This window comes from Magallana gigas, chromosome 5, assembly GCF_963853765.1.
Source record: "Magallana gigas chromosome 5, xbMagGiga1.1, whole genome shotgun sequence".
Taxonomy (NCBI): Eukaryota; Metazoa; Mollusca; class Bivalvia; order Ostreida; family Ostreidae; genus Magallana; species Magallana gigas.
The window spans coordinates 10,882,659-10,897,207 of record NC_088857.1 but is presented as its reverse complement, the minus strand read 5'-3'; the positions used below and the strand labels follow the sequence as shown (position 1 = coordinate 10,897,207).

Genomic DNA, 14,549 nt, shown 5'->3' with positions numbered 1-14,549 from the left:
GCTGCAATAATGGATGATATCAAATAACATTTGTGCTTCTTCATTTATTGAAATCTAAAAGCTGAACTTGCTTCATATAATGAATGAATAATTGCAATTATTGTTTTTATAAAGGCAAAATAAGATTAGAAATGTTAGTCAACTACCGTGTAAACACACCTTTGAAGTTGTTTAACCTTCGAGAGTTTTTTCTTTGTTTGTGGAGTCTTTTGTCAATACATGTACAATCGAAACTGTAAATTTAATTCTCTGTTTATTCTGCATTACTTCGGCATTTGTAGAAAAGAAAAAGCACAAGTCAACATAGAACGTCAAAAATGTACTTTAAAGAGGTTATACTTTTCGATTTTTTCTATGTTTATTTTATGATTTTGGGAATGGCTATACCATTAACGATCGGAAATTGCTTGAAAAAGTCAATGCTTAATAGTATGATGTCTCGGAAAGAGTCCAGGTCAACTTTCAATCAATTAATTATTATTAACTTTTATTTTATATAATAGCAAACTGTTTGATAAGTAAAGAGATTATTTAATTGAAATGAATATGTACGACTCAAATTCACAACTCAAATCTGCTCTATTCCTTTCTAAATTAATTTGACCGCATGCTAACATTGTACTATACACTAAATGCTAGAAAAGATTAATTATATTAAAATACAATTATATGATTACAATTTGATAATGGGAAATTAATAGTTAAGGATGACGTTTACTCAGAATGAAAAAGAAATCCACTGATGATAATGAAAAACTATCTATTGTGTGTTATAGACCTTTGCTTGTATTGTTATTTTTCACTTTCAAAAAGGTAGGTCAATGACCTACTTTTTGAGTGAATGGCCATTGAATATTTATTGAAAGTATCAAGAAAAATCCCATAAAATTTTACACTACGATTGATATTTTCTTAATTATAAAAATATTACAAATAATTAAACACTTTAAAAAATAAGATACAGTTTACGGATGATATTGGCACTAAATAAGTACACAACATTAAGATTTCAGCATCAATTTTAAAAAATAATTCAGTCCGAATTTCCTCTATCAGTTTTCAAATCCCTACCCATTTTGATTCAATTTTACAACAAATTGAATGATGATAATACAAAAACATTTATGATATTGAACTACTTAAATTGACCTTATTCTGTTGGCATAAAATTTATATGAGGTCAATGATCAAAATTTTGAGATATGATGTCTTTATCGTTTTAAAGCATTTTTCAATATTATTATTATTCGTGCCATAAGATTATTTCAATGAATAAGTGAGGTAAAACCAACGGAAAATATGAAAAATTAAGTAGACTTAAATATAAAATCCTAACTTTTAATATTAGACTACTGCCAAAAAACAAAATCTGCAAAATTTAGTCCGAATTTCCTCTGTTTGGCTAAAAGTCAATTGTTAGTTGAGCATAATTCCATAATAAATTAAAACTATTGAATGTTTTGTCAATGATAATTCATTTCATAAATACTTTTTGTGTTTAGAACAAATTTTACTCATTACATTGAACTTTTTAACAAATCGGAATATGAGAACTCAAACCCTGAGTAAATAACACCCTTAAAAGCATATCCATCATGGATATGAAACTTTCTCACTGCATGCATGCGAATTGCTGCCTATGGTATGAGGCCAAATAATCAAGAAAGAAAATGGGGGGTGGGGGGGGGGGGGGCACCAGTCTTTTTAACTATCATGGGTCAATTCAGTTAAAAATGAAATGAAGTAAAAAATTGTATGCCAGTAAGGGCAACTAGATTACTGACAATCCATAGCCAACCGAGGTAATATAATTATATGTTATATAACATTTTTAAAAATAAAAATATGTTTAAGAATACCGGTATATGTATCTCATTAACATGTGTATTTTAATTATTAATGCATCTTCATATCTTACAAATCAATTTTCTTGTAAAATGTCAAAAAGAACATTATTATTCAAATTAAACAAGTAAAGTAAGTTTCTTTGAATAGCAGACACTGTCAAGACATTTTTATTTTCGAGGAACTGTTTACGTTTGCCAAGCTAAATTTCGACCCGACGTAATAATTATGCAGAATGATTGCACGCGAGGGTGATATAACAGTTTCGGGAGGGCAATATAACCATATCCTGTGAAATATAACTTTTTCCGGGAGGGCAATATAACTATTTCCGGTGAGATTCAGCAATTTTCAGGGCATAGTAATTAAATTATCTCATTTGTGACATAACGAGAAAACTTACTAAAAAGTGTTATATAATATTTTATGCATCGCTTCAATTTCAAACACTTTTGTGGGTTTTAATTTTGTTTGGTCACAGCCACTCACACAATACACCAATCCAAACTTTACAAACGGTATGTCCATTAGCTGTCATCTTAGGCGGAAAAACCCAATTTTTTTCCACGTAGCCCTTGCAGTTTAGAGGCTTTTAACTTTGTCATTTGACATTAAAATCTGTTTTCGGTATATATTTTTATAAAAAAAAAAAATAAACTAAATTCAAAGAGATTTCATCACAGGGCGCCTTAAAATTTGATTGCATTGATATATAATCTAATAGCTATCAACAAAAACTAAAACTAAAACATTAATAAAAGGTAGTTTGCCCATGAGCAACACACATGCTGTATTCTGCTTTCTTTACTTGCTTCCTGCTGTCTTACATTTAAATGGCTTTGATATGCAATATACGCTTAAACTTGTCTTTGTGGATCTACATGTATGTATTGAATTTCTTGTAACTGGATTTCCTCTCTGTTTTTCTCCTATATACCATTTAGTATGCTCTAATCAGTTTGTAATGAGTACGATTTAAGTAAACAAACGACCACTTGATTACTTTATCTTGATTTTGATTACGAGACTATAAACAAGCAGTTTTTTAGTCTAAAAACATATTTTGAATAAAAGTGTATATAATTAGACTTCTAAAAAAGAAATACAATGTCATACTTTTTACCCAATATAAAGTTGAAAGACGTTAACATTTTATACGATAAAAATATGATATTTTCTGAATATATATATATATATATATATATATATATATATATATATATATATATATATATATATATATATATATATATATATAAATATATATATATATATATATATATATTTATATATATATATATATATATATATATATATTCTGAATATATGCAGTAATACTAAATTAACTCTTCCCTGAAAGTTACAATCTTGAAGGGGTGGATGGTCTACAAATTACCCACGAGATTTACCATAGAATTTTAGATATATATTTTGGCCACAAAAACTGTTTGGTCAAATTTTAAAGCTTTAAAATTTGAATACTTTCATTTACAGAGGCTTTATATTGAGTTCTTTGAGGGGATAAATATACATGTCCACGACCAATCAACACTCGAACATCTATAATATGTACAGAACATCCCGACCCCCGGACTGCCGTATGACGGAAATACTTATGTACTCTCATCAGCTGCAATGGTATCTTGGCGAGAATGCACATCCACACCTAAAATTGATTTATCATCTATGCGTTCTTATCTATTCAATAGTGCATTATATGGTACCAAAGGGGCCATTATAACCAACATTAATTCCTAAAATTCCCAGTTAGCTCATTTCGTTAAGATAAACGTCCGAACCATATCTTTTTACACGATCCATCCCGTTTTAATTCCTATTTAAAGATGTCCTTTTCGGTCATGGTCCAAAGAGAAAAATGATTACAACTGGTAAAATTCCAGACCTTTGCTCCTGTAAGTCAAGACATATTGATTTTCGGATAATACCCTCGGAATCATTCGCAACCTTGCTTTCCATGAAACTGTGTTCCGGTTGAAATATCATAACCGCAAATCTCATTCCATAATTTACTGTATAGTACATGTATTTCAAATGGCATTGAATTGAGCATCGGGGAATGATAAAGGATTAATGATATAGGATTAATGATATAGGATTAATCCTCATTCACAACATCCCATTTGGTTCCCACTCTGCATTCTGTACAAATTTTAATCTTAACCGAAGTTCATTTCATATCTTCTAGTCAAAGGCTACTGGATGTCAGCTTGAGAAAATAGATATTACAGTATTCCGTTCACCAGAAACACGGTTTGATGGTCGTGACAATTTTTAATTTATGAAATAAATCTGTTTAAAGGTATAAGAAGACATTCATATTCATGGAATTTTTCTTTAGTTAATTTTAATTTATAGCTAAATATGTCGTTTTTAATATCGAAGGTGTATCTGACTGGTTATTGATCATCAACCCTACTGCTGAGTTCTCAAGCTTACATGTCAACAATCGGTTTGATAACATCCTTTTTCGTTCTAGTGACCAGATAAAGTCACAATTTATTCATTTGAAATTTTTTTATTGGAAAATTTTCAAGATTTATGGGCTATGCAATTTTTATGTAACCATAAATATTTTTTTCTCCCATAGGAATCAATAAATATTTTTTTCTCCCATAGGAATCAATAAATGTTGAACTTTGGGGAGGGTCATAAAACAGGATACGAAGAATTGCAAAATCAAAGGGATATATTAGAGTAAAATATGTACACAAAACTTAATCGTAGCTAACCCCATGGTGCGGGAAAAAAAGTAATGATAAGATTTTACAAATTAATTGTAAAATATATCAACTTGATATTTTCTTCTTTCTCCTCTTTACGTTTCACAAAAATGATCAGCAGTACATAACTAACAACCAAAAAAACCCTAAAAAATGATGCAGATATTGTTGAATTTGGTATTATTTATTCTTTAAAAGTATATTTCTCTCAAACTTTCTTAAGGTCGATAGATATAGAATTTGAAACAATTGAATACAATGTACTAAGTATTAATGACATACCTTTATGCTGTCTTTTTTACTACTTCATGATCGGTAAAACAAAACATTTGCTGCTCACCTTTAGTGAACATTCAAGAGATTCAAGGAGATATGGGAATATATTAAAAAGAAAAAAAATATTTATTGATTCCTGTGTGATATAAAAATATTTATGATTGCATAAAAATTGCATAACCCATATCTTGAACATTTTCAAAAAAAAACAAAAAACCAAAATGCAAGTTTATAAATTGTGGCTTCTTTTCTTTATCTTGTTATTTCGGCAACATCAACTGACGTTGTTCACTGCCAGGCGTAGACCACTAGAATTTAATTTTGTGTAGTTAGGCGTGTAAGTGTGTAATTGCATCAACCATGCCTCGCAAGTTCACATTCGTGCAAGTTCTTTTAACTGAGTTTTCTAAAGATAAAAACCGGTATTGAAATGGTGGAAATGACAAGCGGGTGGTCGGCTGCCAAAAAAGGGTTTCTCTATTTTACTGATAACTCAATCTACACTTTTGATGTAGAAAGATGTTTTAGGTAGATTAATTGTACATATATAAGAGGTGTGCATATTACTTTTTTGATAATTTATGCAAAAATATTACCTGTTGAACTTACTTATAATTTTTTTTGCAAAATAATCCATGTACAGCATCCTATTTTTCTGGATAGGTTCAGGGTGACAAATGAATCTTTGATACTGTTCATACAAAAGAAAACCCGGTTTGATGTTTTATTAGCAACTTTTCCCTTTCTATATTGATTTTTTTTTATATTCAAATGTTATGCACATCTTTCTTTTGGTTTAAAAACTAAAAATCGATGACTTGAAACTTGAAACTCAGTGAATCAGTTTGGCGTCGCAATCAAACGAGTTATAACTGAAAAGACACGCGCTGTAGCTAATCTCGAATTTCAGGTATATAAAAGGATATTATTTGCCAGTCATAACCTTCAATGAAAGGCAAAGTACTCCATGCATGTCATATATCTAGACCAATTAGTTATTGTTAAATCAAAATATTGAATTAATGAATGTTATGGTTATATGGCAATTTGTGTGATTTTAATTCATGTTGAAATGACGTGTAATCTGAGAGTTATGTGTAATTACCACAAATTCTCATCTAATATTTGGGCTATGGCTACTGTTTTGACAACTGTAGTCATGACACCATGAATCAACTCAAATTTTACCATAAACCTACACACTATATGATCAAACGCTTGGGTTGGTTCAATTTATTATGTTTACGCTTACGCTGGGAAACTTGTTTAAGGAAATCAATTTTAATCACAGTTTTGAATCTAAATTCATGAAAAGAAGTTATATTAAATTTTGTTGTATTTTTTTATCGTTTGGTATTCGAAACCCTATTTGTTATGAGATTTTATTTTATCAACGGTAGTATTCTTACGAAATCATTCGTTTTTCAATGCTTTAAAACATAGCGTAAGAATTGCATATTGTTTATGAAAGAGAATTGGCCTATCATCAAATCTCATTTCAAACTTAACAGAAGTTTAAGGTCATATTGGTATTCATTTTGAAAGCAAGCACAGAATCGCCCAGATACATCTTGGCCAGCCACTGGACAAAGTAATCATATTTCATCAATAATAATTGGATTTCTGCTTACGTCATTTCAATGGTGAGCCATTAATCTCATCACTAATACAAATATATAGAAAAAACAACTTTACGATGCGCGCATTAAAGCTGGTAAATAATTATGCCGGTTTTCTTCAGATAGTTTGCAGAACAGAAGAATAACATATATATAAAAATGTGTATTCAATAACTACATCATGTAGCATTACAAACAAGTGCAACCTCGTATGTGAGTTTGTTTTGTACCGTTGAGATTTGAATGATTTGAACTATTAAGAAAATGCTTCATAATAAACACAGGTACCAAGGTTTCAATGCCATTTAGCAGTGCCTTAACTTATTAGATGGTCAAGTTTACACCAAATCTATTATTGAACAGGTGTGTTCATAGGGCTTGGAAGCAATGATTTTAAATATTCATGAATGATTAGATATCTTGTACGTATAAACAGGTCGTTGAAAGGACAAGAGGCTTCAACACTCACAAACACTCACAAACACACTCAGGAGAGAACATAAATAGGCATTATGCCTGCTGTTCAATCCATTTCAATGTATCTATATACTTGAATAAAATACTTCTTAAATTAAAATTAACTCACAAAGAGCTTCAGTAACTTAGAACTCTGGACAAAAGGAAAGGATTCTCCTCGCATCTCTGTTTGCTGTTTATGCACTATCATTTTCTTTTACTATTTTTGAATCAGTTTTCAATGGTTTCGACATTACTTAAAGATGACATTGAATAGATTTAGTCTTTGAAAATAATTTTGTTTTTGCTATGGAAGGTTTTGTCTTCATAACCATACGTGGTATTTATTTTAAGATGAGACCAACTGCTAGTATAACATGTATAAAGAATGTTGTACTGAATCGGTCGATGCAGTTGGTGCACCCATTAGATTTCCAGGTGATTTCAAACGTTTTATGTCTTAGACTAATCAGTACGCGCTATTCTAATTACACTGAATGCTCCCGTCCCAAATGGCATGGAAGGTAAATTCAAATTAGGGAATAATTTTACAATTGCAGTACAATTCCCTTTATATTTACAAAGAATCTCCTTCATGTCTTCTGTGCTATTGTTAAACGAAATAGAAACTCGCCAATTCGAGCGTCATTACCTCGGATCAATACGGATCATGTCCATTATAAGAAAGAAATATATTTCTGTTTCCACAGAATCTGTCATCAAATAAGGCTATTAGGCGCACATGTAGCACAATAAACTTACAAGGAATGTTGGGTGTACCGATCGATTCTCCACAGACTAAGGCGTGAACAGGCAAAGATACAAAAACACAGAATCCTCAATCCTCCCAGAAATAATTCAAATCTTTTAATTACAGGTATATATTGTACACTTTTTATGAATTTTACATGTATATACATATGTATATACTCACCTTCAAACGGGTTTACTGATCCTATTTTAACGAAACGGCTTCCATCGCTGCATCCTGCGGCGTTAATATCTGATCAATATCCCGCCTTGTGCCGACTTCCGTATTCCCTCTACTCCCTTTCCAATGATTTTGACACGCTGGTACCTGCAGGTAATTAGAAGGGGGAGAAGTGATGTCAGATACCGTCATATATACATGTTTTATGCTTTGTATGCACTAAAGTAATATTTTACATACAATGCATAAAACATGTATATATACTCTTAAGCACGCCAAAAAATATAATGTTATATATTATGTATAATGATATTTTTGGCGTGCTTAAGAGTATGCAATTTAACTGTTTTGCAAATTGATGCTCTTCTGAATATACAAAAGTTAATTGTTGCTTTATGTTACTTGAAAGGAGTCTTTACATGGGCATTGATCCGGCGTTTGTTACGTGCAATCCAACGCGATGGAGGATGACGAAGGGTGATTAATAAAACAGATGTTAATTACAATATCATAAAATAATTTTGTTTCGCTTATGTATGTATTTTGAATGTTCGATTTTGTCAACGTCCATAAAACTGTTCAATCAAGCGATATTTTCAATATTGATTTTCTGATCTACCTTGTGGTTATGTGATGCTGATATCTCGAGTAAAACCTTGAATAGAGGTATAAAACATGTTTTCGTCCTATATTTTACACATGTTGACTGATCAATGGATTAACGGATAAAGTAAAACACAACCATACTCAACAAACAGCCCCCCCCCCTCCTCCCCCTGGAAAGCAACTATATCACTCCTATCTTTCAATCAGTTACAACTTCGTTAGTTTGTTAACTATATCTTAAGGGAATCCAACAAAAACTATGTTTTAACAAAGAAAATCTATGAGTCAGACTCCGGTACAGCTAGAGTACTCTAACAAACACAAGGGCGTCTATAGCTGAAAAGGCCCCAAATGAATGCAATGATCCTGCTTGCAAAATGCAACTTTATTAAAGGTGCAGTTAACCCGATTCTTCACGTGGTCGACATGCGTGTACTTTTGATTAAAACTGAAACTTGAATTCTGAAATATTAGATGGGTTTTTTTTAAAAATCGAACTTTATCGTACAGATGTGTATATATTTTGTATCGTATATCAAGCACACCTAATGGAGTAGTGTTGGGAAGTTAAGTACATATATGGCGGGAAATGATGCAGTTTTAACAGAGGATCTGATATTCAGCGACGATCCGTGGATTTTCCCCAATATAATCAATTGCAAAGAATAACACATTTCAAATTTAATGGCGCTCATACAAATGGCAACTTTTAATGTAGTCCATTTTATTTCTCAAAATCATTTGTCAAATTTCTAATCATAACAACTGCCATATTGGGTTCAGTGCTACACTCAACAACACGTGTCCCTGACTTGGTGTAGAAAGGTGCACTTGATTTACAAAAGTATGCACGGTGTACACCTTTTAGGAAAATCAAGCGCGCCCTCAGTATGCTACACAAGTTGTATCAAGTTACAATGCGAGTACGGTTGAATGGTAATCCAGTATAATTCAAAGTTAATATCTGATAAATATTGCATGGCAACGAAGGAAACAAATACATATTGACCGGAAAAACCATAGTTATTGACCGAAGTGATGCAGTTGAGGTATTTTGTGATAATTATGCTTTGTTATAAAATTTCCCAGCCGTATATCCCGTATGGGCACCGAAGAAATTTTAGATGATGCAGATTATTTCACATGGGTTTTTTTACCAGCACTTTTCAAGGTAATAAAGTGTTCAACTGAGGACTTGAGTCACAAAAACTGTAGCACAAATTATCTGTGCACTGCACAGCAGAGCGAGCACTCACCAAAACTCCCATCTTTAGTGTAACAATGTTTAGCAAACTCCCGCTAGAGGCCTTTGGTCTGTAAAGCTATTCCTGTTCAAACCTCTGCTAATTAGTACACTGTATCTGCGACCGTTTATTCTATTCGCCATCACAAAGGCCTGCGTTACGATTATTATGTTTTCTGTACATTTTGTTGTCCTACATGATAATGGAACTTGAAATTAACAAAATAAACGAGTGAATTACACTTGACAATAAAAGTAAGAAAGAGGATATCCATTAATTATTGCTATGTGGTTCCGTTGCTCTGGTAACAGAGCCTAAACAGAAGAAAACTGAATGTTTTGTACAAGCCATGTACTTTATAAACTAATTGATAAATACATAAAATCAAATTCATTGAACAGTTGAATCTTGATAGAGAAAGTTGTAAAACAGAATCAATGTCACGCATGTATCGTGAATTATGAATTGACATGTCACTCAGAGTCGATTACAGTTCTTATAAAAGGAATGTATCGATGACATGTTGTGATAACGAACAGTGCCCAAAATCAAAAGTCCAAACTTAAAGAAAAATGCAATTCAGGAGCAGAGCAAACATGGACCCCTAAAAAATTAGAGGTAGGATTAGGTGCCGTGGAGGAGAAGATTCCATTCTACATAGTGTAGGGTTGTATATGCAGTATATGCACTTTAGTGTTATGATACTTTTTATATCCAGGCACTAAGCATATCGTTTTATGAAGGGGGAGGGGGCAGGTATGGGCAAAATCGTGAAAATCCTAATCCTTGGTGGGGGATATGTATATACATGTGTTTCTACAATTTCCTTTATCTTCTATATACCCACTGTTAATGTCATTATCTTCAATTGAGTTTTTTTTTACATTCTCCTAAAAATGTTGGGAGGGGCCAACTTCATCATATTTCTATTTTCTATATGAAAATCTAAGAACGAGATAAAGTGACTGATATCTAATTTGGCTCCAAATCGATGTGCTCCGCAACAGGAAAAGAAATTGAGAAGGCCAAGATTTTTTAAAAATTCAAAGGCTGTTTTTGCGATCGCTAAATCTAATTATCGTCTATTCATATTAACTTAATATGCCGCATTTTTTTTTATCTGACACAGTCTAGAGTCGTTATGATGTAAGTTATGAAAAGCAGTTCTGAATTAATTTGAATACTCGTTCATATATGTAAATAAATATATTATTAAAACGTTCTTGTTTATGTACCTGGAAAAAACTGCCAAGACAATATGCAGTCGTATTAACACGGATTTCCCTTTGCAAACGTGAATATCAGAACCCTTTTTTAAATGTTTTTACCACAAAACACTGATTTACTACTAATCTTGCTTCATTTAACCGGACGGTAAAATTTGATGATACCCTACTCAGTACAAAAGATTACCCCTGTCAATTAAGTTTCACACCTTTTTTACGTGCTAGACCCTCATGAGTAGCTTGTATAAATACACTGACTTCCAAAATCTCAACAGTGTATCACACACATATCACACTTGGACAGAAAGAATTCAGCTAGATTCGGTTATCATTATTGTCCGGTTAATATTTCATGACAAAATAATAAAATAAAGCAGAGTTCTGTATCTCTTAAAAACGTTCACTCTAGCATGTGTTGCTATATGGTATGAAAGGCAAAAAAAAAAACTAGTATCAACACTGGGAGCCATTGCATACAAATACATTATCAATCATGAAAACAATAGACACATTTCAGATATCCGGACGCTTCACCTATCCGGACGATTCAACTTGGGAACGAAAGCGTCCGGATAACTGAGGCTCCACTGTATATTAAATTCATCATAGCGGCGTATTACATTATTTGATTATATCATGTTCTATATGCACCGCTAATCAGATTAGAATGTTGTTCACAGAAAGCAACTTATTCCGTATTGACCTGTTGTCTTACTACTATAGTATACCTGTGCATAGTTTTATATAATAATGTTTCTGCATAGTTTTTTGAATGTGTTATTATTATTTTATTATTTTATTTTTTATTTCTTTTTTAGGGGGGGGGGGTGTCTCAATAGAACAGTGCACAGCTTATTACAGGAATGTAGAGAAAAATCTTAGTTTTTGTCTCAAAAGAGCAGTATTAAAATTCCTTGAGGAAGTACTACCAACATCAATTTCTCCTCATAAAAAGTTTACGAAACTGTACATGTCTGGAGGATTATTATTAAGTTTAGGTCTTGTCTCCAGAGAAGAGTACAAAAGCTGTCTAGACATTTTTGGAAAATGTTACTCCAGTGCTAAGGTTTTGCCAGATGAGAACTTTAAAAAGGCCTTCTAGAGGAATGTTACTCTGTCGATTAGATTTGTCCAAGAAGAACTTTACAATGCCGTTTAGAGAAATATTACTCCGTCGCTTTGTTTAGAGAACTTTACATTGCCGTCTGGAGGAATGTAACTCCATTGCTTAGTTTTGTATCAATAGAACATGGCGTCCAAGAGATGTTACTCCGTCGCTCAGCTTTGTCCGAAGAGAATTGTAAAAGTCGTCTGGAGGAATGTTCTCCCGTACCATAGCAAATGTCCTTCAGGAGGACTGAAGAAAAAAATCTCTTATTGATTGTTATTGTGTACGAGGTCTTTACTTAGGAATGACAATTATTTTAAATTTTCTAAAGAAGTGATAAAGATTGTCTTGAGGAATGTTACTCTTAGCATATATTTTGTCTTACGAAAATGGATATTTATCATTGCACTTAAGTCTTTGTATTAATAATCTTTTCAGAGAGGAATATTACTTCGTATTTTAGTTTTCTGTTTCGTTTGTAACCTTCTATGTAGGAATGTAACACTGTAAATTAGTGTTTGTCTTATGAGCACTGTCCATGGAGGAATATTACTTTGTAGTTAATTGTTTGTCTCAAAAGAATTAGTAAATATTATACATTCTTATAGGGGAATGTTACTCAATCTGAATTTTAGTTTAATTTTGTATTTATATCAACACTGCTAATTGCATAATACTACTAAATGTTCAATTTTTCACAACGTTTATAGGAATGATTCTCCACACTGCAGTTTTTGTCCTATGAGTTTAAAGAGGATTATTACTCCGTAGTTTAGCTTTTGTCCAAAAGAACAGACCATAATCTTCTAATCTTTCCTAATGACCTGAAGATTTTTTTTTTCACAACAGGCCATCATAAGAAGCTTATTGCTGGAGAAAAAAAACTAACATTACCCAGTGATTCAAATGTTGGTCAGGTTTGTACTATACATTGTCTGTTTAACGTGTTTCACGTTCAATTATGAATAAACACGTGAAAAAATATTCAGTTATAATTTTTATTCGTTTTGACAGCGTCTTTGGTGAAATGAACAATGCACAAATCAAAACCAACAACCCGTAAAAGGCACTCTGGTCGCAGTAACTTTTAATTTGGCTTACCCTTTATGAGTATTTTATGAATAAAATGCTTTTTATGCTAAACCTATTTGTCAACCCATGTCTATAAGTTAAAAAAAAAAGACAGAACTAACAAATAATTACGAATTTTGAAAATGTCTGGACGAGCAATTTTACAAAAAAGCTGCCCCCCCCCCCCCCCCCCCACCTCTCTCAAAATCTTTTTGGTGCGTGTTAAGAAGGATTTTGAATATTGGCGAATACGAGAAAGGTAATTCACAAAAGTTTCTTTGTAAATTCGCCACGGATCATTTTTCTAGATAACGACGGGCACAAAAAAGTCATTTGTGGACTTCTCTCAAGTTATAGTGTAGAAGGATTTGATTTCAGGTGCTGGCCCAGTTACGGTTAAAACCCATGTTTTGAATTTTTTTAAAATTGGTTTAAAGTATTCAGGTTTAATATTCTGAATTTTGGTCGATCTTATTCTCGTTTTGGTTTTTGTTTTGATTTGATTTTGTGTTTGTGTATGTGTTTTTGTCATTTTCCGGAGTTGATTTTAAACAGCTCTCATATGCAGTTATTCTGGCAAAACGGAAGTGAAACAATGTTTGGGCCTAATGTCCTTTCTGACATATTGCAGATTTTATTTAAAGAAATAAAATATGTCAGAAAGGACACTAAGCACACACTATCATCGCTGACAAGACTTAGTACTTGAAAATAATCGATTAATTCTATGTAATTTATTCATAAGCATTGCTTTTCAAGGAAACTTATTTATTAATACCTTGAAAATAGTCAGATTTTAAGTGGTAACAACAATTTAGATATTGTTGTAGTCGTATGTATTCCTACGAGACCGGTCTGCCATTTCTACAGCCCAGACTTTATCATCATCTGTTTGTGAAAATTGCTTGGATACAATTTTACAGAAATATTTCGATAACTGATACACAATGCATCGCAAAGTTTGATGACGTAAATTCTATTTTTTAATATTATACAACATGATTGATATAGGGTTTCCCGTCTATATCTCGCAATTCTTATCGCAAAGTCCAAGAATTCGTATAAGAAAGTAAACATGCGTAATTATCCAAATACAGCAAAGAAACTACTTTCTTTGCGAAATTATGTATCGTTGATTTAAAAATAAATAATGATCAATAATATAAAATCCCGTCAGTACTTCAGTACTTTGATTTGAAGTATGTCTGATGTTATTTATTTTTTTTATTCATTTATTTATTTTGCTTGCTTGCAAAATTATAAGAAGTTGACCTTCAGTTTTAACTTTAAAATCTTTGCTAATGGCCAGAGGAACAAATCCCGAATCATTGTCAAGAATATAAAAACTGGGACTATGTTTCACAGAACGCTAAGTTTATTGTCTACCAAGTATCTCATTTCGCCAAAAGCAAGGTTCTAAGATTGT

At 32.1% G+C, this 14,549-nt stretch overlaps 1 protein-coding gene across 3 annotated transcripts in view; it reads right to left on the bottom strand.

Moving 5' to 3' along the window:
- Nucleotides 1-14,549, bottom strand: part of LOC105345084 (beta-1,3-galactosyltransferase 1) — a 46,171-nt gene that overhangs the window by 19,426 nt on the left and 12,196 nt on the right. For all 3 annotated transcript variants that reach the window (XM_034447268.2, XM_066084496.1, XM_034447262.2), the window contains exon 2: nucleotides 7,872-8,015. The gene's annotated coding sequence lies outside the window, so the exon portion shown is untranslated. The remainder of the gene's footprint in view (nucleotides 1-7,871; nucleotides 8,016-14,549) is intronic.